General features: G+C 52.8%; 3 non-coding genes across 3 annotated transcripts in view; all 3 read left to right on the top strand.

Annotated features, from left to right (window-relative positions):
• Positions 1 to 723: 723 nt before the first annotated feature.
• LOC138362413 (small subunit ribosomal RNA) lies at positions 724 to 2,595 on the top strand. Its single transcript, XR_011227640.1, has one exon. It is a non-coding gene; the product is annotated as a small subunit ribosomal RNA (ribosomal RNA).
• Positions 2,596 to 3,242: 647 nt separating this feature from the next.
• Positions 3,243 to 3,404, top strand: LOC138362411 (5.8S ribosomal RNA). The gene has a single exon (XR_011227638.1). It is a non-coding gene; the product is annotated as a 5.8S ribosomal RNA (ribosomal RNA).
• A 1,089-nt stretch (positions 3,405 to 4,493) lies between these two features.
• Positions 4,494 to 4,747, top strand: part of LOC138362414 (large subunit ribosomal RNA) — a 4,357-nt gene continuing 4,103 nt past the window's right edge. Inside the window, exon 1 of the ribosomal RNA XR_011227641.1 lies at positions 4,494 to 4,747. This exon is cut by the window's right edge and continues 4,103 nt beyond it. This is a non-coding gene — a ribosomal RNA (large subunit ribosomal RNA).

The raw sequence follows: 4,747 nt of genomic DNA, 5'->3' as shown, positions 1-4,747 counted from the left end.
CACTGCACACGCTGCGGCATCTCGGGTCCGGTGCGCGAGGCGAACTTGCATTCTGCTAGACATACGTAGCATTAGGCGAGAGCGCCCGTAATCGCGCACGTCGTGAGGCTCGAGAGGCCTTCAAAGCAGCGCCTCTGTATTGTGTCACGACGATTCCTTCCGATCTCCGTGCGATCACTTCTCCAGCCTACGACTGCACATCGAGTCAGCTATCGATCGGTCTGTGTGCATGGGAACAGAGCACCAACCTTCTTCCATGTCATGGGAAGGCTGAACAAAAACACTGTGGCGTCGCCTCTCTCCACCAACGAGGAGGCGACAAACCACACGGCACCTCGGATGCATTTCCGACGGTTCCTTTCATATAAAAGGGGTGACGCCGAGGAAAATAAGACTCGCGTCCCTACCAAAACGAAAAAGACCACCACCACCTACTCACTTACTACTGCTCCTCCTCCTGTTTTTCCAGCTTGCCGTGTTGAATGACGACAATGACGAGCAGGAGTAATCTCGGCGGGGTAGTTATGATCGTTCGTCCACGCGGAGTAACTGCTCTCCTCCGCCTCTGTTCGTCTAACGTATCGACATAACGCCATACTGTCGGGCTGCTAGAGAGTCCATAGTGAGATTTAACTTGCAAAGCAGGATTAAAACGCAAAACCGAGGGGAGCGAGGGGTGTGTGTGTGTGTCTTGTGTACTATATATCAGTAGTACTGTTGAGCTACCTGGTTGATCCTGCCAGTAGTCATATGCTTGTCTCAAAGATTAAGCCATGCATGTGTAAGTACAAGCCGAGTTAAGGCGAAACCGCGAATGGCTCATTAAATCAGCTATGTTTCATTGGATCTGTAAACCCACTTACTTGGATAACTGTGGTAATTCTAGAGCTAATACATGCATCACGTCTCTGACCGCAAGGGAAGAGCGCTTTTATTAGTTCAAAACTGGTCGGGCCTCGGTCCGTTAACCCACCCGTGGTGAATCTGAATAACTTTTTGCTGAGCGCACGGTCTCCGCACCGGCGCCGCATCCTTCAAGTGTCTGCCTTATCAGCTTTCGATTGTAGGTTATGCGCCTACAATGGCTATAACGGGTAACGGGGAATCAGGGTTCGATTCCGGAGAGGGAGCCTGAGAAACGGCTACCACATCTAAGGAAGGCAGCAGGCACGCAAATTACCCACTCCCGGCACGGGGAGGTAGTGACGAAAAATAACGATGCGAGACTCATCCGAGGCCTCGCAATCGGAATGAGTACACTTTAAATCCTTTAACGAGGATCTATTGGAGGGCAAGTCTGGTGCCAGCAGCCGCGGTAATTCCAGCTCCAATAGCGTATATTAAAGTTGTTGCGGTTAAAAAGCTCGTAGTTGGATCTCAGTTCCGGACTGACGGTACACCGCCTGGTGCTTACTGTCACGCTCCGAACAGCTAACTAGCCCCGCCGGCTCGCACGGGGTGCTCTTCATCGAGTGTCCCGAGTGGCCGGCACGTTTACTTTGAAAAAATTAGAGTGCTCAGAGCAGGCTACTTTAATGGCCTGAATGTCTATGCATGGAATAATGGAATAGGACCTCGGTTCTATTTTGTTGGTTTTCGGAACCTGAGGTAATGACTAATAGGAACAGGCGGGGGCATTCGTACTGCGACGCTAGAGGTGAAATTCTTGGACCGTCGCAAGACGAACTACTGCGAAAGCATTTGCCAAGGATGTTTTCATTAATCAAGAACGAAAGTTAGAGGTTCGAAGGCGATCAGATACCGCCCTAGTTCTAACCATAAACGATGCCAACTAGCGATCCGCCGGCGTTATTCCCATGACCCGGCGGGCAGCTTCCGGGAAACCAAAGTCTTTGGGTTCCGGGGGAAGTATGGTTGCAAAGCTGAAACTTAAAGGAATTGACGGAAGGGCACCACCAGGAGTGGAGCCTGCGGCTTAATTTGACTCAACACGGGGAACCTCACCAGGCCCAGACACCGGAAGGATTGACAGATTGAGAGCTCTTTCTCGATTCGGTGGGTGGTGGTGCATGGCCGTTCTTAGTTGGTGGAGCGATTTGTCTGGTTAATTCCGATAACGAACGAGACTCTGGCCTATTAACTAGTCGACGGATCTCCAGCAATTGGTGTCCAGTTCGCAACTTCTTCTTAGAGGGATTAGCGGCAATTCTAGCCGCACGAGATTGAGCAATAACAGGTCTGTGATGCCCTTAGATGTTCTGGGCCGCACGCGCGCTACACTGAAGAGATCAACGTGTTCTCCCCCTCCGAGAGGAGCGGGTAACCCGTTCAATCCCCTTCATGATAGGGATTGGGGCTTGCAATTGTTTCCCATGAACGAGGAATTCCCAGTAAGTGCAAGTCATCAGCTTGCGCTGATTACGTCCCTGCCCTTTGTACACACCGCCCGTCGCTACTACCGATTGAATGATTTAGTGAGGCCTTCGGACTGGCGCTCTTGGATGTTCTACCCCTCGCGTCTCGGCGCAAGGGGTTCTCGCCTCGAGCTGACGGAAAGATGTCCAAACTTGATCATTTAGAGGAAGTAAAAGTCGTAACAAGGTTTCCGTAGGTGAACCTGCGGAAGGATCATTACAGTTTGTGACGCGAGAGCTGCAACCATCGGCTCGTCGTCGTCGTTCGAGTATTCTTCAATGCGAAGAAGGCAAGGGTAGCCTTGGGAGCCGCACCCAATTGCCGTGGGAAAGGAGAAAGCGGATAAACGGCGGGGAGATCAACACCCACTGTGAGACAATAACAGGTCTGTGATGTCGGACTGACATGACATGTCAGTCAGTCCGACCGGCGCAGGTCACAGTCCTAGCGCCGTATACTGCTTTAGAGTCATCTGTTGGGGCTCGCGACACCCGTCACCGACATCTTTCTTCCTTGTCCCCGGTCGCTCAGTGGCTTCCGGCACCCACACCATAGAGAGAAAGCAGCAGGCGAAGACGCTACTGCTCCTCTCGTTGACAGGGCCGGCGCCTGCTACTCTGGCGGCGTCTAGTGCTGGGTTTTCCTTGACACGCTTCCCAGTGGGCCCCTCCCTCCCCGCCTTCACTCTACTGTAAACGTAAATGTACGTGTGCGGCAGAGGAGGAAAAAGGGGAGAGAGAAAAAAAGCATTTTATGTGTCTTCTAACCAAAGTCGGGCTCTTACCAGCCCTATCAAACCCCCCATACATTACGTCCTCCTATGATGGAGTGATAGACGGCCGACAGGCCTTAATAAAAACATATACAACTCTTAACGGTGGATCACTTGGCTCGTGGGTCGATGAAGACCGCAGCTAACTGCGTGTCGGTATGTGAATCGCAAGAATACCAGATACATCGACAAGTCGAACGCACATTGCGGCGGCAGTCCTGATATGTGTACTGTCGCCACTCCTGCGCGAGGGTCGGAATAACATCCATCGGGCGAGTAGCTGTTGCGGCCTCCATATTCTGCTCTTTGGCAGGCTCAACGATGCGCTTTGGCCTGCTCTGGGGAACGACGCCCGCCACTGCCCCCCGAATGAGAAGGCAGGAGGCAAACCGGGAGTCCCCCTAATATTTGACAAACGAGCCCCTAGCACACCTCATCATGCTGTGAAAGAAAGACGCTTTTCGTCCTATTTCTGCAACAGAGGCCTGCCGCCCTTTGAGTGAGAAAACACTCGACGTCTGCTGCGGATCCGATTGTCCCACAGACGTGCAGCAAGCAAAGCCGCCAGTTTCCACCCCTCCGTGGACTGGATGGCACAACACAAGGGTATGGCTAGAGGACCGGGTCGGAAGCGACATGCCATGCGTCGCCGTCCAGAGGTAGTAGTGTGCCAGGGAAATTGAACGCTTGAGGAACCTCCCGCCTATCACACACACTCTCTACGGACCGACTCAACCGGATTTCATTTACTTTGGCCTAGCAGAATTCGAGAGAGAGAAGAAATGGTGCCAATAACGCTCATGAACGAGTAAATTACACCAGTACACAGGTGCATGTATGAGAGAGAGGCGTGTGCGCACAGAAGTAGTGCTATACTACTACTGTTGTTATTATTATTATTGTTATAATTTCGTTGGCATGTGTGCACCCTAGTGGTAGCCGCTGCCACAGTTGTGGGGCCTATAAGCAACGCTTGCTGAAACCGAAGTGACGGCGTGTCTGGCGCAAGCCGTCAGACGGCCAAATTCGGATTTTCAGTGCGTTGGCTGGGGGACAGTAACAGCCGTGGCATCATCAGCAGCAGCCGCTGTGTTTGTTGCTGGTGTGGTGCGAGGGAGCGACCGCCTGTCGTCATGACGGAGGAGGTGCTGCTCCCGTGCTGTGCTTTGCCCCTCAGCAAAAGGCGTAGCCAGAGTGCTCGCCGACGGGTGGCGTCCTTGATTGATCAAATCAAAATGTGTGTGACTGTGTGTGTGTGTTTTTGCGCCGAGACCGCCCCTCGAGCGATGATCGATGATCAAATAAAATTTTAAACCACCAGCGCACGAAAAAAAAAACCCACCGTCGACCTCGTGTCGGGAGAGACCTACCCGCCAAATTTAAGCATATTAATAAGCGGAGGAAAAGAAACCAACAGGGATTCCCTTAGTAAGGGCGACTGAACGGGGAAGAGCCCAGCGCATAACCTCGTGTCTTAACCGGCACGAGGGGTGTTGCGTTTCGGAGGGTCCGGCACGCCGTCCCATACCGCCTAAGTCAAGCTTGAAAGCGGCCACTACCCATGGAGGGTGACAGGCCCGTGTGGCGGCGCCCGCGAGG

This window comes from Procambarus clarkii, unplaced genomic scaffold (assembly GCF_040958095.1).
Source record: "Procambarus clarkii isolate CNS0578487 unplaced genomic scaffold, FALCON_Pclarkii_2.0 HiC_scaffold_1780, whole genome shotgun sequence".
Lineage (NCBI taxonomy): Eukaryota > Metazoa > Arthropoda > Malacostraca > Decapoda > Cambaridae > Procambarus > Procambarus clarkii.
The sequence above is the reverse complement of the archived record's forward strand: the minus strand, read 5'-3'. Positions and strand labels throughout refer to the sequence as shown.